The sequence below is a fragment of the Anopheles gambiae genome, chromosome 3 (genome assembly GCF_943734735.2).
Source record: "Anopheles gambiae chromosome 3, idAnoGambNW_F1_1, whole genome shotgun sequence".
NCBI classification, from domain to species: Eukaryota; Metazoa; Arthropoda; class Insecta; order Diptera; family Culicidae; genus Anopheles; species Anopheles gambiae.
The window spans coordinates 53,980,978-54,002,160 of record NC_064602.1 but is presented as its reverse complement, the minus strand read 5'-3'; the positions used below and the strand labels follow the sequence as shown (position 1 = coordinate 54,002,160).

Genomic DNA, 21,183 nt, shown 5'->3' with positions numbered 1-21,183 from the left:
GAGAATTCTCTCGCCGAAAATGCTGTCAGTCGCTGTCAAAGCATGCTGTCAGTTATTTTCTCAGCTGCATTCTCGGTATGTGTAGAAACGCTCTGATACCTGAGCAAAGCGAAACAAAATCGCAAGTCGATTAACACCTATATTCAGATGCTTGAGCATAATCATACATCGGCCTATAACTGGAAATGAAGTTAATTATGGCAAACAATTGATAATGATGATGATTTTTACAAATGCATGTTCGACATCGCCCTTGCAAAATTCATGCAAAATATCATAGAAAAAAGTGATTAATTCACATTGGCTTTTATAAGGTGTTAATTTTAGCAACATTGTAATAAACACAATTACAAAGCTGTCGTTTAAAAACGGTTTTACACTCATTTATTATCGGACTTATTAAATGTGTTATAAAAAAAGACCTGCATCCTTCCATACACATTTATTTCTTTCAATTGTTGAACAGAAATCCACATACTTAAACACAAAACAGTAGATTTTGATAATATGGCACTTCTATCACACAATTTAAGACAAATAATTCCTGTAATTTTACGATCCACCTACGTTGATGAGATCAACGATAGCTTCAAATTGTTGCCACTGTGGCGCCGTTTCCTGAGTATAAACATTAGCGTCCAAGTACTGCAGGACTCATCGTCTATAATTTATGAAACTCAAAAACCAGTGATTATCAACTTACATTTAAACACTCAAAGCAAAACCGTGAATGTTAAGCAGAATGCAAGTTGTTAATGATAGAGCTACGGCGTTTGATTCAGTCAAATCATTTTTTCTACAATAAAATTCTGCAGAAAGTAGAACACAGATTAACACGTTAATCCCTATGGCGATCTACAGGGACCTCCAGTGAACTTTCCCGTACGCCAGTGGCGGTCCCTGTGTCTTTTGATGGGTCATTACGATCAATTGTACTCTGCCCACATGAATGGAAGCAGTGCACAGGTTGAAGAATTTAGTGTTCTAAGAATTAATGCGGTTGACAAAAATCTCATTGGACACACAACAGTATTGATGAACAGTTGAGTTGAAAACTTAGCAAAAATAAAATCAATTTGGCATCGTGTTCTTCTTCTTCTAATTGGCGTACACGAAGCAAATGGGGCGGTCTCGTGGTACATTTGTCAAATCGAACAACTCAATAATGGGTTCAAGCCCGGAATGGACCGACTCCCGTAGTAAGGACTGACTATACGGCAATGCGGTATTGGATAAAGTATTGAAAGCCTGTATAGGCCGTCATGTCCGCATACGACGGTACGCCAAATAGTACATGATAGAAACACATTTATGAAACCGAATTTATATTTAAAATACAGACGACAAGCTGGAATGCTCGTATTTTCGTGCCATCACAGTTTTTAATGCCGCCTTCAAGATCCTGTCCCAGACCCTGTTCTGCACGTATGCGTCCCTAGCTACAAATTTCGTCGGCAGCTACCAAGCAGGGTTTGTTGAAGGCAAATCGACCACTGACCTATTCATCGACTTCAGGCAACCTACAAAACCTTAGTCCAGTATGAGCTATAGAACATCTTGCAGCGGTATCACTTTCTTGGGAAGTTGATCCGGATGGTAGAAGCCACTATGAACGAGGTGCAGTGCAAGGAAAGAGTATCAAACTTGATGTCGGAATCGTTCGTAACGCACAGGGTACTGTTGACAAACACAGGTTCTGAGACAAGGTGACGGAATCTTCTGTCTGCTCTTCAACATCGCCCTGGAAGGTGTCATTTTTTATGCAGCCGAAGAAATTGTTTCATGACTTGGTTAATGATTCATTATTGAGAAACAGCGAAGGTGAGTAAGGCGTATAAACGTAGGTTACTCAAATGTAAATCAACAATCATAGATCAGAATCAGACCAACTAAGGAGCATCTTATTAGTTGACGGCGACAGTCTCGAGGTCGTAAAAGAGTTCTTCTATCTTGGTATGGTCGCTACTTCGGACAACAACATCAGCAGCAAATTCCGTGCAGGGGAATCGTATGGGCTTCATCAACTGCTGAGATCCAGAAGACTCAGTCCGCATGAAATGTGAAATATAACGCACATTGATTCGCCTGGTGGTCCTCTATGGACACGAGTCCTGGATCATTCGAGCGGAAGACGCAAACGCTTTGAGCGTGTTTGAGTGACGCATTTTCCAACCACCTTTGGTGGTGTGTTCGAGCATGAAGTTTGGAGGAGAAGGATGAACAACGAGTGTGCAGAGCTGTACGGCGAATAGAGCACCTTGGAGATGGTGAAAGCAGACAGGATACGATCGCTGGGGCATGTTATGAGGATACCGAACTCATGTCTCGCCAAGAAGCGGTTGGTAATCTGGATCAGATAAAGTAAGTTTTGTCGGAGAATTGGTATCTACATGGTTGAGATGCTGCAACTAGAGACCAAACATCATGGAGAATTGTTGTTCAGGCCATGTAAGGACGATGTGCTCGATCGTAATAGAAAACATCGATTAAGATAGGGGAAACAGGACTGCATTCAAAGGTGTTTGAGTACAGTGGCGATTTTAACGGTAAGCAAAGTAAGCAATTGCGGGGGGCCCCGTCAATGAGGGGCCCCGCGAATCTTTAGTCCACTATCTATAACAGTTGATAGAACATGGCACAGTATTAGCAAGAAGGGCCCCGTGTGTGATGGACGTTGGAGCCCCGTGCTAGACGAATCCTTAGCACCTCCCCAGCAAAAAATTAAAGTTGAAATGTTACATAATCCAAGATGTATGCCGGGTACAGTATCGGACATTAAGATAGGACCCTGGTTTTTTCAACGCACCGAGCACTTGTTTTACCACGTTACTTGTGTTTGTGTGTGTGTATGTGTGTGTATGTGTTTGTGTGTGTGTGTGTGTGTGTGTGTGTGTGTGAGTGTCTGTGTATGTGTGTGTGTGTGTGTGTGTGTGTGTGTGTGTGTGTGTGTGTGTGTGTGTGTGTGTGTGTGTGTGTGTGTGTGTGTGTGTGTGTGTGTGTGTGTGTGTGAGTGTGTGTGTATGTGTGTGTGTGTGTGTGAGTGTGTGTAGTAGAAAGAGAGTGTGCTTTTTAATGTGTATTTGCAAGTGCGCGGGTTTTTGTCTGAAAAACGTAGCTTGCCATTATGTCATATTGCGTTGAAAGTATTCTGATAATGTGTGTTATCATGTGAAACAGCGTGCGTTTGCACTTGGATAAAAGCTAAAGTTTGCATCGACAGCAGCGCTTGTTCCTCGGACGAAAACGCCGGTGTGCTGATTGATAAATGTGCATGTGCAGCGATGCAAAATGGACACGCGCACAATAGCAATGAACTCGGCATTCCCTCACAGGTGTTTCTCCAGTGTAGACAAGGGCAAAATGAATCAGAACTGAATGATTTATTCCAATCTTTACACTGAGTGAACGAGTACCGCACCGCCAGATAAATGGAAATGATTCTTCCGCACGCTAGCGGTGCGGTATTGATTCTCCGAGCGGACGCTCTCCCTGTCGATTATGAAAGTGTGCGATACATCTCCGCACGCTAGCGGTGCGGTATTGATTCTTTGTGCGGACGTTCTCCGCGCCGACTATGAATGTGTGCGATACATCTCCGCACGCTAGCGGTGCGGTATTGATTCTTTGTGCGGACGTTCTCCGCGCCGACTATGAATGTGTGCGATACATCTCCGCACGCTAGCGGTGCCGTATTGATTCTCCGTGCGGAAACTCTCCCGGAAATATACCGATCATGAAAGTGTGCAACAAACCACCGCACGCGGTGCGGAGTTCATTCTCCTACTCAGAAAATCAGCATGCTTTATCGATCTGATAGTGTGTTGACTAGAACGAGAAAGCTTCTGTTATCCATGTCTTCTTTGCCGTTCAGCAAAATAGCGATACACTCTCGCTCTAGTAGTTTTTTTTCCACTGCACTGCAACTGCAAACTGCAGGTAATTTTCCATATGTTAGAAGCACCTCATGTCGGCTTTGAATATATGAAAAAGATTCTCCTCATGGACTATAGTTAACCACAGTTTTTTTAACTGTACGATTAATTGAATGAATGTTATCAATCCGTTGTTTTAAACGGCGATAAATTTACATTTTTATAAAAAATACTTTAAACGAGTAGAAAACAAAATAAATTTTGATATAAGAAAATTAAACAAATCGTGATAAATTTAAAGTTTAGTTGAGCATTAAAACAACTTTGATTTCCTTTTTCTCTGCTTGTAAATGTAACTGTATAAAAATAAAAAAATAAAATAGGGTGTACATTCTTGCAGCATAAAAAATATTCTTAAAAAAATGCTGCACCTCGGGCGTGCGAAAGAATCACCGCACGCGTTCAGTTCATTTCACTGAGCGAACTGGACCGCACCTGATCTTTAAAAAGAATCATTTTTCCCCTGACTACTCCAGTGCACGCCATTGAAAGGCCTGCGTGCATATCTGCGTTGAACGTTGTGTGCGCATGGAAAACTTGGTGCGTGCATTGAGCTGGTGCGCAGTTGTTCTTTTCAATGGGCGTTTTGTTTCATGAGCGCGACAGTATTCTGTTCTCGATTTTGAAGGGAAGACGCTTACTCGCGTACTCGTTGATAGTTTTTATCCATGCGATGTTTTCGCTGCTTGACAACGATGTAATTCATCGCGTATAGAAGTAGAACGCAGGCAGAGCACGGGATCAGCCGTGTCCAAGTTTTTAACCAGCGCGTTCTTGACGGTCCAAGCAAGCAATGTTAGTAACAATGGGTCGAGGTAAACATTGTACCGATTATCAGCGCCATATGATAAAGCGAATGGCGGCTGCTGGCATTAAGCGCAAAACGATCGAGTTCGTAATGGAACGATCGCGCACTTTTGTGGCATACGCGTTTCGGACAACCGAAACGTGCTTAGACAACCGAAACGCACTTGGACAACCGAAACGCGACAACCGAAAAGTCAACCGGACGTTCTCAGAAGACCACGGCGAAAGAAGACCGTAAAATTGTTAATATATCAAAAACACACTGATCGCGAGGGCGGAGATCCTGCTTATAACATCAAAAACCTAACCCAAAAAACAAAAAACTACTAACAAATCTATCCAAAACGACCTACTTGTGAAACAAACACACACACCAATACAAATTCAAACATACATACACACACACACATGCACACACACACACATGCACACACACACAAACACAAACACACAAACCACACATAAACCTGTCCCAACGGGTGCATGCTGCGTTGAAAACACTAGGGTCCTATCATTCTGTCCGATACTGTACCCCCCGGTAATCATATACAGAGGGCCTCAAAAATTCTTACTGCTTAGGGCCCCCGATACTGTAAACTCGCCACTGTTTGAGTACAGTCTCGAGTGATACAAAAACACTCGGGATTCTGTTGCAAAATCCTGTAACCGGGCCATCTTAACCCAACCAGCATTATCGCGCGATTTTTATGTGTATCTATCATTTTTCTCATTCTAACATTCGCTAAATTTTTCATTCTGCCTCGCTCTTCTGGGTGTTGGTCTGTATTTGCTTGCGACTTGGCTGTGTCGCATCAACGATTCGCATGTTTCATTTAGCTCATCCCTTTCCATCGTTGGAGAGAAACTCTTGCGTCTCGCTTTTCTGGGACTTGTCCAAATTCGCTTGCTACACCAATCGTTCACGCAAGCGTTCTCCTCTCGCCCGCTCTTTGTATCATTGTACAGGTACTCCCCGATATACGCTATCAATGCGTACCGGAGGCAATAGCGTATCTCGAATATTCAATAGCGAAAGTCGAATTTCGAGGTTTTCAGTCAAATTATAACTAATATCCGTATAACTTTGCATGAAGTGGTAGGTTTTAGCCACTAAATTAGTTATTTGATCTAATTTCAACTGAATTTTTCAATTTTATACCATTTGAAATGGTTTTTAATATTCAACCAAAAGGGAATTTATTTTGCATTTGACATTCGATTTCTAAAATTAGTACTACTTGTTCAAAGAACCGTCAAATTTAGAAAAAAAAGCGTATAGCGAAATCGTGTATATCGAGTATGGCGTATATCGGGGAATACCTGTATAGCCACACGAGGAAGGAGCTGCTTCACATGAAAATGTGATAGTGTGAAATCAAGTTTGCAAGCGGTAGGACGCGTCGGTGTGTGTCCGTTTTTTCTCTCGTGAAACCAGTACGGAAAAACTATTTGGTAAGTACAGTTTTTAATAAAGGGTTATATCAATCTTTATCAAACTGAATTGTATTGATAATTGTGATATAAAATCAATTTCGTTTTTTTTAAAGAAATCGTAACACACGCACGAACGGAAGTGAGCACGGACCACAACAGAAGCAATATTCAATTGGTTGGTAAGTATTGTGCTTGACGTTAAATTGAACAGCTGTTGGCAAAATAGTTAAATTTCCTTCTATCCCTAGGAGTGCCGAAAACAGAACAGGAGAGGAAAGAAGGCAGGAACGATCCGATCCTCCAACGTGCTAGCGCCTGGTAGAGGAGAAGCGGCAGGAAGGTAGAGACGAACATCCACCTCGCTAGTGCAGCACGTGGGAGCAGCAAGAGGGAAGCAAGCAGGACGCGTACACACCATTCGACGAAGGCAAAGCTGGAGGAAAGGAAGAACGAGGAGAGAAGGCAGGCAAGACGGGTACGTGTGTATCCCGCACCGGTTTTTGGCAGTGTGAAATGTGAGTATTGAAAAGTGTATGTGTGAGTAGAAGTAAAGAGGTAAAATAAAGAGCGAATGTGTGGAATGGGAAAATGAAAGAGAGTCTGTGTTTGTTTTGGGAGAGAGGAGAGAATGAAAGAAATTGAACAATAATGTAGCATACAGAAACCACATGTATGATACACGCTGTCGCACCGTTGCAGAAACGTGCTCTTTAGTGCTGCTAATGAGCACGATTTGAGAATGTTTTGAGCCCGTTTTTTCTCATACAAAACTGTAAAATGTCGCGCGATAATGTCGGTTGGGTCTATACCCAACCGGCATTATCGCGCGATTTTTATGTGTATCTATCATTTTTCTCTTTCTAACATTCAGAAAAATTTTCATTCTGTCTTGCTCTTCTGGGTGTTGGTCACTTTTTGCTCGCAACTTGGCTGTGTCACATCAACCATCCTCATGTTTCATATGGCTCTTCTCTTTCCATCGTTCGAGAGAAACTCTTGTGTCTCGCTTTTCTGGGACTTGTCCAATTTCGCTTGCTACACCAAGCGTTCACGCAAGCGATCTTCTCTCGTCCGCTCTTTGTATCATTGTACAGGTACTCCCCGATATACGCTATTAATGTGGACCGGAGGCATTAGCGTATCTCGAATATTAGCAAATGTCGAGTTTTCAGTCAAATTATAGCTAATTTTCATATAATTTTGCATGAAGTGGTAGGTTTTAGCCGCTAAATTAGTTATTTGATATGATTTCAACTGAATATTACAATTGTACACATTTTGAAATGGTTTTTAATATTCGACCAAAAGGGAATTTATTTTGAATTTGATATTCGATGTGTCAAATTAGTACAATTTGCTCAAAAAACTTTAAAATTTAGAAAAAAAGCTTATAGCGAAATCGCGTATATCGTGTATGGCGTATATCGGGGAATACCTGTATAGCCACCAGAGGAAGGCGCTGCTTCGCGTTCATATGAAAAAGTGGTAGTGTAAAATCAAGTTTGTAAGAAGAAGGACGCGTCGATGCGTGCTCGTTTTTTCTCTCGTGAAACCAGTACGGAAAAAAAACTATTTGGTAACCCGCTTGGCAAAGAGTAACTCATTTTGATTCCTCTCGCTACCCCTGGCCCTAGTTTTGAAGGAATCATTCGACACACTCGCACTCCACCACCCCATCCCATGGAAAAACGCTCCCACCATCGAGGTGTTGACCAAAATTTCGCTGTGTGCATGAGACACACACTCGCACTCCTCCAGCCCTCCACAACTGAACGCTCCCACCGTTGCTAAGTTGCGAGAATTTTTGCTCTGAGCGTGAGACACTGAAGCGCAAGAGATGACACTATGTGTAAAGACGATCATAATTCGATATGGTCAAAATGCGTCGATTATCGTTTCATTTATCTGGTAATGATGATTTCACTTCATCAAAATTTTAAACATTAACAACTATGCTGATAACAATAGTTGAAATGTAAATCAGAATAAAATCAATTCATTTGAAGTAAAATAAATTCCATTATACTTTATTTTGACCATATGATCAACACTTGTACATAGTGCCATTTACTTTGTGTTCTTCACTCTCGCGCTGTGTTGTGATCGTTCGAAACTCATTGCCAGAACGAATGCAAATTTCATTTGGGGAGGATCGGTGCCGGAAGATGCAGTGAAAATTATGAAATGTTAATAGAAAAGTGGTTAAGTAAATCGTGAAAGATGTCAACGCAGGCGTAAATGCAGTTTGTTTTGTTACTTGATCTACGGGTAAGTGTATGCATAAAAGAAGAGTCTTCCAAATGATGTTTGTGTTCTAACAATCGTACTGCTTTTAATGTTTGTTTATTCTTCTATTATTTTCTATCACACCTAGCAATTTTATTACCAAAGCACCTGATAACCGATCAAAGAAGGTGAATCGGGCTTACAGAGTCGCCGTTTAACTTCAAATATCTTCGTGATCGGTAAGTTTTAAATAGTCCTAGTTATGTTCACCATTCTAATGGTAGATATATCTTTCATTCCTCAGGCAAACGCATCAAACAGCAAGTGTTTCTCTTCCAACAGCACACGCTATCGGTGGAGCAAGCAGCCAACGTTTCGTTCGTCCAGCACGCACCATCAAGAATTGATATTTTGCCAAACAGTACTGTGAATAAAAAACTGCACACTTACTGTCGGAATTTCCTGGAATTTTTTGATCGGTCTACGCTCGCGGGAATGGTGGGTTCGTTGAGGAGAAGGAAAGAAAGGGTGGGAGCGAGGATTAACCAAAAACGCGGCATTGGGAATGAGGAGAGGTGTGCTCAGCGCTCACGCTGGGACACTCACGATGCTTGAAATAAAATGTTAACAAGCATCGATTTCAAGCATGCATGTCGCGCGACATTTTGCCAAGCGGGGACCCAACCGGCATTATCGCGCGACAATTTCCAATTTTGTATGAGAAAAAACGGGCTCAAAACGTTCTCAAATCGTGCTCATTAGCAGCACTAAAGAGCACGTTTCTGCAACGGTGCGACAGCGTGTATCATACATGTAGTTTCTGTATGCTACATTATTGTTCAATTTCTTTCATTCTCTCCTCTCTCCCAAAACAAACACAGACTCTCTCTAATTTTTCCATTCCACACATTCGCTCTTTATTTCACCTCTTTACCTCTACTCACACATACACTTTTCAATACTCACACAATTCACACTGCCGAAAACCGGTGCGGGATACACACGTACCCGTCTTGCCTGCCTTCTCTCCTCGTTCTTCCTATAATCCAGCGTTGTCTTCGTCGAATTGTGTCCACACGTTAAAAATTCTTCCTGCTTGCCTCCCTCTCGCTGCTCCCACATGCTGCGCTAGCGCGCTGGATGTTCGTCTCTACCTTCCTGCCGCTTCTCCTCTACCAGGCGCTAGCACGTTGGAGGATCGGATCGTTCCTGCCTTCTTTCCTCTCCTGTTCTGTTTTCGGCACTCCTAGGGATAGAAGGAAATATTAACTATTTTGCCAACAGCTGTTCAATTTAACGTCAAGCACAATACTTACCAACCAATTGAATATTGCTTCTGTTGTGGTCCGTGCTCACTTCCGTTCGTGCGTGTGTTACGATTTCTTTAAAAAAAAACGAAATTGATTTTATATCACAATTATCAATACAATTCAGTTTGATAAAGATTGATATAACCCTTTATTAAAAACTGTACTTACCAAATAGTTTTTCCGTACTGGTTTCACGAGAGAAAAAACGGACACACACCGACGCGTCCTACCGCTTGCAAACTTGATTTCACACTACCACATTTTCATGTGAACGCGAAGCAGCGCCTTCCTCGTGTGGCTATACAGGTATTCCCCGATATACGCCATACTCGATATACACGATTTCGCTATACGCTTTTTTTCTAAATTTGACGGTTCTTTGAACAAGTAGTACTAATTTTAGAAATCGAATGTCAAATGCAAAATAAATTCCCTTTTGGTTGAATATTAAAAACCATTTCAAATGGTATAAAATTGAAAAATTCAGTTAAAATTAGATCAAATAACTTATTTAGTGGCTAAAACCTACCACTTCATGCAAAGTTATACGGATATTAGTTATAATTTGACTGAAAACCTCGAAATTCGACTTTCGCTATTGAATATTCGAGATACGCTATTGCCTCCGGTACGCATTGATAGCGTATATCGGGGAGTACCTGTACAATGATACAAAGAGCGGGCGAGAGGAGAACGCTTGCGTGAACGATTGGTGTAGCAAGCGAATTTGGACAAGTCCCAGAAAAGCGAGACGCAAGAGTTTCTCTCCAACGATGGAAAGAGATGAGCTAAATGAAACATGCGAATCGTTGATGCGACACAGCCAAGTCGCAAGCAAATACAGACCAACACCCAGAAGAGCGAGGCAGAATGAAAAATTTTGTGAATGTTAGAATGAGAAAAATGATAGATACACATAAAAATCGCGCGATAATGCTGGTTGGGGAAGAGCCATATGAAACATGAGGATGGTTGATGTGACACAGCCAAGTTGCGAGCAAAAAGTGACCAACACCCAGAAGAGCAAGACAGAATGAAAATTTTTCTGAATGTTAGAAAGACAAAAATGATAGATAGGGGAAAGCGGGGCAAAATAGGCATGCGGGGCAAAATGGGCACCCTCTATTTAAGCATTTTTTGACTACAAAGATACTTTCCAATGCTCAAAATGTATTCATTAGAGTGTTCTATGAACACCATGTAGTTTTCATAACCCTTACATAACAAATAACTAATAAAAATGCAAAATAAGGTCTAGTAGCATATTTATGTAATTTTTGCCACTTCGAAAATAAGCTTAAACTAGTGTCACAGGGATGCGTTGACGTTTTTCTTGATATATTTTTAAAGATATGATATTTCTTTACAATTTGTCTGAAGAAAGCAAGGCGATTGAATGCGTATTTTTATTAATACAACAAAAAATACAAAAATGCTTCACGTGGGGCAAAATGGGCAGTTACGCTTGGGGCAAAATGGCCAGATGCTTTTGACATACGGCGCTTGGTGAGGCTATGGTGTTGTATTTGTCGCCTCAAAATGATAACAGACACAGCTTCATAAGATTCGATTTTGTAGATTTAAACGTTTAAAAACTGTTTTAATCTTGATAACATATTTTTGGAAGAATTTTAAGGGCTTTTCTGACCAGCAAATCAAAAGATAGAACGATAATACATTTCACGAAACGTGCGCAAAAGCATAGACCATTACCTAAGCGCAGTTGTTGTGGCCCAAATTGCCCCAGTGTTTTGACGTTCCACAGTTTGTTTACATATGCCTATTTTGCCCCAGCGCTATGCCCATTTTACCCCGCGTGTCAAAATAGCTTCTCGTAAAACATCAACTTTTATTTTACATTATTTTCATGTTTTTAAGTTGTTTTTATTCTATGTGGCAATTTTAATCCATAGATAAATGGTTGAGGCATACATTAATGAAAGAAAATTTGTGTTTTGTGGAATATTCAAAGGAATATTCAGTAAACTGCTTAACATGCCCATTTTGCCCCGCTTTCCCCTACACATAAAAATCGTGCGATAATGCCGGTTGGGTAGTTCTGCTATCGAGAATGATTTGACCGCGCTATAGAGAACACTTTTTCAATACAAAAAAAACCGCTTGGAACGTGACAATGTCGGTTGGGTACAAACCGAAGTAAGAGGTGACGCTCAAGTTACGCTCGCGTTACGCTCATAGGTGACGTTTACTCACAGGTGACGTTTGCTCACAAAAGGATCATCCTGTACGAAAAAGTACAATGGTAGAGTGATTGTATCATTGAGACATTCAAAACAAAAGACACCATTGTTTTCTTCAATACAAAACTTCTCGGTGTAAAAAGTATATTTTGGTGGTGGAGATTCTACCACGTTCGTTTTGGCAGTGAGCATTGAAAGCGGTTTGCATTTGAGCATTCATAGCAGTGTTTTACTTTGTGTTTCAAAACGTTTAAAAAAGTCGACAAATATGTGCTTTACTTTGAACTTTAATCCAAGGGAAGTCAAATGCTTGAGTGCTGCAAAATGAGTTGCAAAATGAGTGGTGCTATGCAATATAGTAAACCAGTCGGAGCTGCATAACCATGGACAAGTGAACAACTTCCAACAATATGCTGGCAAGGTTTATATTTCCAAATGATCGGGCATCCATACGCTAATGGATAGTGTTGCCTCGAGCAACAGAATTTTCTCAACTCGAAAAAATCCACGAATAGTAAACGCAAAAGTTCGTTTAACACTTTATTCAATCGCAAAGGTTAAAAAAAAACTCTTTCTTCCGGGACTTAAACACGCGAGAAAAGGGCTCTTCTTCATCCGTCGTTCCTTAAGTACCCTTTCGCTGGTTCTCGCTCCGCGCTACGGTCGATGCCCTTTCCCTTCGGTTGTTCTTCGGTTAATCTTCGTGTTAACTGTTGCAAATATGGCTAACAGGTTGGCTGATAAGTCCCCGGTCTGACACATAGATGGCGCCGCTAGTATTAAATGCATTTTTTTTATATAGTACCAACCTTCAAATGATTCGTGTCAAAATTTGACGTCTGTATGTCAATTAGTTTGTGAGACAGAGCGTCTTTTGTCAAGCAACTTTTGTGTTGTGTTGTTCCACCAAGACAACGCACCGTGCCACAAGTCATTGAGAACGATGGCAAAAAATCATGAATTGGGCTTCGAATTGCTTCCCCACCCACCGTATTCTCCAGATCTGGCCCCCAGCGACTTTTCTTGCTCTCAGACCTCAAAAGGATGCCCAATTCATGAATTGTTGTATTCATTGTACAACATGCAACGAGTCTTCTTACTTTCAGGCCTATTATTTTACTCGAATGACATTCGATTCCGTCGGAAGCACTCGAGTCGAACGGGAGAAAAATTGGTATCGTTTTCGCCTTTCGAATCGATGAAGGTTTCGTCGACATTTTTGTTCTAGCATCTGTGTGTTTGACAGTTGGTCGAAGCAACCGGCGGTCGGAGTGAGTGTAAACAAACGGATTCAGCACTTCTTTAAAATCTTTTTTTTTTCATAATTTTGTTGGAAATGGGGTGAATATGAGTGATGAGAGTGCTGATAAACTTATGTTAAACTTAATTATACACGTAGACAGTAGCATGACAGACAGACAGTAGTTGAACCTGCTCAGTCAAATCTGCTAATATCTCAATGAATAACCCATGTTTCGGCTAGAATGCTACAACGGAGCAAAGATAAACTTCTATTCTTTGTTAAACAACATACTTGTATCGCAAATCAGCACTAAAAGCCCAAAAATTTGTTTTAAAAAAAATGTAAACATCGCGGACGGCTCCAGCAACATCCCCTATGAAAAGACTTCATATAATGGATGAAAATGAATACGGCGGAATATAAAATTATTTCGGGCCAAATGAAGTAGCACGTCAGAATAGAAATACGTCTCAAGTGAGATGAATTGTGCAGCTCACATCGCAAAGTGACTTGGTAAACCCTGTAATCAGAGATGATACTCAGAACGATTGGTGTGACTAATACATGCTTATGACATGTTTGCGACCATCGCTTGGTCAGTCACTATATCACGACTTTTTTGCGGTGATCAATTTTGCAGAATGTCCCTCATGTCATGACAAATTCTGGATGAAACAAAATCATCTCAGCGTCACGAGCAAAGTGGGTATAGGGACTAGGTGGGCTTATAGGTTTGGCGGGAAGGCCATATTGGACGAACGAATGACAGGAGGGGATTCGATTGTGATACGTAGTTTTTCACCCACACTACGACACAAACCAAAACAGCCATTGGAATTCACACGCATACATCAACAAATGATCGTATCCCCTCCTGTCATATCGTTTTCATTTTTCTACAGCACGGCTGTCAAATTGTTCAGGATAAGGCCACCTGTATAATAAACCCACTTTGGTCACGAGCTCTACTGCAAAGATCAGAGGCGAGCCTCAGACAGTTGGTGCGACCATCACATGCTTGGTGACATAATGTGCAACCAACTCTTGGTCAGTCACTTCGTCGCGACATTTTCAGTCGGTGATCATCGCGATGGTCACGGGAGATATGCTTTGCGTGCGAGTGGTTCCAAGAAACAAAATGAGCATGCTTTCTCGCTCTGTTTGACCCGACAGATAATCAAAACAGATAGAGGGAGAAAGCATGCTCATTTTGTTGCTAGAGCCCACGCGCCAAGTATATTCCAAGAATGTCGCGATTATCGCCGAAAAAAATGTCGTGACCAAGTGAGTGACCAGAAGTTGGGTGCTAAACTAAATGTCACCAAGCATGTGATTGATTCTCGAACTGTTTGAGTATCGTCACTGATCATCTCAGTTGTGTGCGTGATCTGATTTGAGCTTCGTTTCAGTCATGTGTGTTGATGACTGAAACAGTGGCATTTGGCAGCACTGTTAACAGCCAGAAAAAATCATGATTATGCTTGCGCCGGCATTAAGCTAAGCTTGTCAGTCAGAGTATCGCGTTGGACTCAAAAATTTACATGTCGTGTTCAGCTCGTGTTTGCTCTGTAATGGGATGGGATCCGAAGCCCCAGTGAGGGATAATACAGGCTCTCCCATCCAACTCCTATTCCGACACGTCCTCGTCGTGCAGAGTGGTAACATGTGTCACCACATATCCAAGCTTGGGTACACGGGCTTGACCCAACCCCTTGGGCGGATAGTGGCATATGGCGAACCAGGAGGGGGATGGGTATCCCGGGAAACCGGGTGCCTGAACGTCAGGGGGGGCAACCCTACGCTAAACAAAGCGGTCACGTGGGCGCGGGGCCAGTCACCCAGTCCCATGCATTTACAGACTACAGAAAGCACCAGGAATCATCGAAACGGAACCAACGATACCGACCCTACGCAATGCCCCAGGACTACTCTTAAAATGGGCTCATGGAACGTACGCACTCTAAGCGAAGCCGGAGCCTTGAAAAAACTTGATGATGCCCTAGCCACACTGAGCATGGACCTCGTAGCTCTACAAGAGATTCGGTGGCTAGGGAACGGTGTGCAAAACAGGCGTGGTAAGCATTGCTACGATATATACTACAGCTGCCACGACCGCCACCGCGTGCTCGGTACGGGTTTCGCCGTAGGTCCCCGATTGAAACCCGCAATCATGGATTTCAAGGCTATAAACGATAGGCATGATCTCACAATCATCCGGGGGGACTTCAACGCAAAAGTCGGTAGGGAGCCAATGTACTGACAATACACTGGCTGTCACAGTCTGCATGAGCACAGTAACGATAATGGTAGTAGATTGGTCCAGTTCGCCGCAGCGAACAATCTGGTTGTAGGAAGTACCAAATTTGCGCGCAAAAAAAATCCACAAGATTACATGGGCGCACCCGCGTGGAGAATCCTTCAACCAGATCGACCACGTGTTAATAAGCCGCCGACGACAGTCGAGTCTGTTAAATGTCAGAACATATCGAGGAGCCAATATCGATTCCGATCACTACTTGGTTGGCTTAGTGATACGTTGTAGAATCTCCCGCCCCCGCGCCAATGGGGGCGGAGAAAACACGCAGCCTCGGCTCAACACGGACTCTCTAGGGACATTACTGTCCAACAGGAATTCCAAGCCGCTTTAGGAATTCCAAGCCGCGGCATAGAACGCGGACATGCGCAGAGGAATATTCACGGCTCAGACGCGAAGAGAAACGAGTTCACCGCTCCAAGAAGCATGCTTTGGAGGAGCAAAACTTGCGGGAACTCGAGCCAACCAGAGAGGTGTACGGACGAAAGTTTTACCAAGCGATAGCAGGTCACCGAAACAACGTCGTACCTAAGGTAACCTGCTGTCGCAACAAGGATGGAGATCTGGTCAGTAACTAGCCAGAGGTTCTCTCGCGGTGGGCTCAGTACGTTGATGAAATTCAACGACCTGTTAAACGAACAGCTAGAAGCGCCACTAGCAGATTGTGTCATGCTACTGCCACCTAGCATAGAAGAAACACAAAAGGCTATCCTAGATAGAACAAGGCACCCGGAACCGACGGAATTGCAGCTGAACTGGTCAAGAATGGAGGTGCCCGACTAGAAAACGAGATTCATCAAATTGTCACTGAGGTGTGGGCAAGCGAATCGATGCCTTGTGATTGGAATCTCGGCATCATCTACCCCATATACAAGAAGGGGGATAGGTTGGACTGCAACAACTACAGGGGTATTACGGTGTTGAATACCGCCTATAAAATATTCTCCCTGATCCTTTAGGATCGCCTTGTCCCGCACGTCGAAGAGATAGTAGGAAACTATTAAAGAGGATTCCGAAACGGAAAATCAACCACTGATCAGATCTTCACCATGCGGCAGATCTTGGAGAAGATGGCTAAATACAGAAATGACACATACCATCTCTTCATTGACTTCAAAGGCGCATACGATAGCATAGCCAGGGTAAAACTGTACGACGCTATGAGCTCTTTTGGAATCCCGGCCAAACTGATAAGGCTAGTTATAATGACTATGACCAACGTCACTTGCCAGGTGAGGGTGGATGAAAAACTCTCAGGACCTTTTGCTACGACCAAAGGTCTGCGCCAGGGGGACGGGCTTGCTTGTCTCCTATTCAACCTGGCGCTAGAGAGGGCCATCCGTGACTCGAGGGTGGAGACTACGGGAACCATCTTCTATAAGTCAATCCAGATCCTGGCATACGCTGATGATATAGACATCATTGGTCTGCGGCTCTCCTATGAAGCAGAAGCCTACCAAGGGATCGAGAAGGCGGCAGAGAACCTCGGATTGCAGATAAATGAGGCAAAGACCCAACTGATGGTGGCAACATCAGCGGGCCTACCAATAAATAATCAGAATCTATGTAGGCGTGACGTGCAGGTAGGTGAACGCACTTTTGAAGTCGTCCCACAATTCATCTATCTTGGGTCAAAGGTCAGCAACGACAATAGCATGGAAGCTGAGTTGCGCGCAAGGATGCTGGCTGCCAACCGGTCATTCTACAGCCTGAAAAAGCAGTTCACCTCAAAGAACCTGTCGCGACGGACGAAGCTGGGACTATATAGTACCTATATAGTACCAGTACTCACATACGCCTCTGAGACATGGACACTGTCCAAATCTGACGAAACCCTCTTAGCCGCGTTCGAGAGGAAGATGCTCAGAAGGATACTTGGCCCCGTATGTGTGGAAGGACAATGGAGGAGCCGCTAAAATGACACACAACCGTCCACAAGGACAGAGGAGGCGTGGTAGGCCCAAATTGAGGTGGCAAGATGGCATGGAGGCGTCCGCCATTAAGGCCGGGATAATGGATTGGCAGACGAAGGTGCGAGACCATGAGCAGTTTCGGACACTCCTGAGCATCAAGCTACCACGGATATGTTCATTGTTTTCGTTGGTGAAAATTTCGTGATACGCATGACATTTTGCAGCACTGGATACAAGTTACAGTCAGAATTCTATACTTGCACACTTTTGCGTAATTTTTGGGATTTTTTCGTATATTGGCCTAATGTTTAGCTAAAACAGAGCTAAACAATGTCATCAACGATGTGTTAGGATAGTTTTCCAATAAGTGTACAGAGAAACTGTCGAGGATGCCTCAAAATCAGAATATTTAGGTAGCCGCTACTATAGGTCCAGATACTGTATACGCTCAGTAATCCGCTCTTTTGACAATCAAATTCATGAGATGAAACAATGTTTGGGCAAAAGTAGTGAAATATGATTAAAGAGATAAATATCCTTCTATTTTTAAAATTATAAACATTCTTCGTACAACATGAAAAAGTAGGTAATGTAACAATCAACTGAAGAATTGTGACTAAAATATTAAAAAAAAAAAACACATCAAAACTTCACTCGATAATCCGCACTCGATTCAAATACGGATTACCGAGCGTGAACTGTATATGAAAATATCACGAACACATTTTTACAAAAAAGTAACATTCTTTTAGGGGTAACAGCTCATACCCGCAATAATAAGCTTTCGATACTTATTAAGTACCACGCAGCCAAATAATCAATCATGGCTTAGGGCAACAGTCCATACGAGGCATGAACAGATGAACAGATTCAGATACTATTTAAGTCCCGAATTATAAAAGCGAGCAGTATGGGTTTGAGATCAGTTCCAGTACCCGTAGGTATATGTAATAGGATCTGCATGAGGTCAGGATCGGTTCCAGCATCGTTATAGGTTTAGAGTAAGTTCCGGTATGAGTTCGGGATCCGGTATGGTTTTTGTAGCAGTTATTCAAGCTGTGGTCCGTGGCGTGAAAAGAAATGGTCCACGAAAGATTTTTTGAAAAGAAAAGCTTAATACACATCGTGCATTTTTTCGCCATAATCGAGCCATAAAAATTTCAACAGGAATGTCTAGAAAAAATTTTTAACATATTTTTGATCTAAAAGCTTTGAACTAAGTTCAAAAAATGTAATCCCTGTAAATCCGCAGCTAATGTGTTTTCAAAGTCATTTGATGCGTGATCCTAAGAAGGTTGGAGACCACTGCGGTATGGGATCGGGACCAATTCCACGACCTGTATGGTGTCAGGATCAGTTGAAAGATCGATTATAGGTTATGATTAGTTTCATGGCCAGGTTTAAGACTAATTTTAACACATACAGTCAGAATTTAATAATTGAATGCTTTTTTGTTGGCATACTTTTTAATTGAAACCTCGATAGTGTTGACAATCAATTCCAGCACCAGAACGATTTCTGTAAAATTTCAGGATGGCCATGGGTTTTGGATTAGTCCCAGGATCGGTATGAATTTTGAATCAGTATTTTTTAATGCATCCCTTGGAACTAAATATCACCTGGAATTTGCGTTGCCCTTTCAAAAATCCTTAGCACGCACCCTAAAGTTATTAAATACCTTCGAAACTATCTTACAAAACCCTGTTACTGGGCCAAATTAACTAGTCTCTATTATAAAATTCTAGTAAAAGCTGATCAGCATTACTTTCCAGCGGTAGCTTAGATGGTTCTTGCTTAGTCTACATTCATACAATGGCAACCACATCGACTATAGAAAACGCAACGCCGACTTAGTTTTTAGTGTTTAGAAAAGTATGGAATCAGGATCTGTTTCATGACTGATATGGTCAGTTCCATGAAATATCTTAATCAGTTCAAGGATCAGTGTGGAATTCACTTCCAAAACTGGAAGGTATATGTTGCAGGATCTGCATGGGGTCAGGATCAGTTTCAGGACCGTTATGGGTTCAGTGTAAGTTCTGGTGTGGGTTAGCGATCAATTCCAAGGCCGGTACGGTTCTTCGAGCCATTATAACGGTACGTATACGATTTCAGTACCGGTAGGGTAAATGTATCGATAGTGGTGCAATGTCTTGGGGTACAGATGTGCTTTAGTAGATTAAAAGTATCAGGAAATGAAAATTTTAACACATATCAATTGGAACATGTTTTATTTTCGTAATCACAAAATTGTCACGGATTCAACAAATTTACACAAAAAGCATATTTTTGTGACGACTTCGTTGTACATAATTTGTATAATGGTGGTAATACAAAACAATAATGGTGGTCTTCTTCCTGTATTTGGCGTAAAGTCCTGCGCGGACATGCCGGCCTGTACAGGGTTTCGAGACTTAATTCATTACCACGTAGCCAGATAGTCAATCCTTGCATCGGGGGGATGGTCCATTCTGGGCTTGAACCCATGACGCGCATGTTTTTGAGTCGTTCGACTACAGTTGACGACTGTACCACGGGACCGCCCCCCGCACTCTTCTAATGGTGGTATGGTTCCCATAGTCGTCGTATGGTGTTACTATAGTGTTGGTAATCAAAGATACCTCAAGAACTGTGTATATTATACATGCAACTTAGTTTGAAGCTGTTTTCATATTAATAGTAAGAATGATATCCGTAATATTGATTTCTTACATAATTTGATCATAAAAAACTGTAGTCTTCAAAAGCCGGGAAGAGTATGCTTGATTCTAAGTCGATTTTTCACTCAGTTGGATGTGCGAATTTTGGACTTTTTTTTGGTAAATTACATACAAGAAACTCATTTCTGTTGCTTATTTTTGTAAAAAAAAAAAAACAATACGAAGTGTTAACAATAATATATCATCAGAAAATATCTAAAATGTCCTGTTTTCACTAATTTCATAACTATGCCCACTATAAGAACATCCCTATTTTGTGAATTTACCAATGAAGTTTGGTAAATCAATAGCATTTCATCAAGGCATTGTTAAAACAATAAATATTGCGTTGTTATGAGGTCATTTAAAGCGTTCACAAAAATATGAGTTTTGTTATGAAATCCTAAGGATTTAGGAAGATGTTAGAAAATAAACAAATTTCATAAAATATGGGGTGTTTCTATCACTGTAATGGAATGGCCCAATGTAGTATTGGTAGTACACCACTATAGATATGTTTACCCTATAGGTTCAAGATATATTTCAGATCCGGTATGGGATCAACTTCACGACCGGTATGGATCAGGAACTTGGTATAGCTTTTTAGCGCTGGTACATGGGTAAAGATATTCCCCGATATACGTCATATTCGAGATACGCGATTTTCGTATACGGTATGTTATAAAATTGTCGAATGTCAAAAGCAAAATAACTTCCCTTTTGGTCGAATTTTAAAAACCATTTCAAAAGGTACAGGTATTCCTCGATATACGCCATTCACGATATACGCAATTTCGCTATACGCGATTTTCTTAATTTGACAGTTCTACGTCGAATTTTAAAACCATATTAAATGGTACAAAATTTTACTTTTTTAGTTGAAATTAGATCAAATATTTAATTTAATGGCTAAAACCTACCTCCTCAAGTAGAATGATACAAAAATTAGGTATAATTTGACCGAAAACATCGAAATTCGACTTACGCTAATAATCGAGATACGCGATTGCCTCCATTCCGCATCAATAGCATATATCGGGGTGTGCCTGTATATGGTATATAGGTCTGTAGCGACCAGAGCGCCATCTGGTGCGCACACCTAGA

At 41.8% G+C, this 21,183-nt stretch overlaps 3 long non-coding RNA genes across 3 annotated transcripts; 2 read left to right on the top strand and 1 right to left on the bottom strand.

Annotated features, from left to right (window-relative positions):
• Positions 1–6,093: 6,093 nt before the first annotated feature.
• Positions 6,094–6,819, top strand: LOC133392961 (uncharacterized). The gene is made up of 3 exons (XR_009765927.1): positions 6,094–6,191; positions 6,287–6,352; positions 6,422–6,819. It is a non-coding gene; the product is annotated as an uncharacterized LOC133392961 (long non-coding RNA).
• A 937-nt stretch (positions 6,820–7,756) lies between these two features.
• Positions 7,757–8,766, top strand: LOC133392968 (uncharacterized). The gene is made up of 3 exons (XR_009765935.1): positions 7,757–8,441; positions 8,548–8,638; positions 8,704–8,766. It is a non-coding gene; the product is annotated as an uncharacterized LOC133392968 (long non-coding RNA).
• Positions 8,767–9,177: 411 nt separating this feature from the next.
• LOC133392962 (uncharacterized) lies at positions 9,178–10,190 on the bottom strand. Its single transcript, XR_009765928.1, has 3 exons — positions 9,878–10,190; positions 9,716–9,781; positions 9,178–9,645 (listed from the first exon to the last, which is right to left on the bottom strand). It is a non-coding gene; the product is annotated as an uncharacterized LOC133392962 (long non-coding RNA).
• Between the last annotated feature and the right edge of the window lie 10,993 nt (positions 10,191–21,183).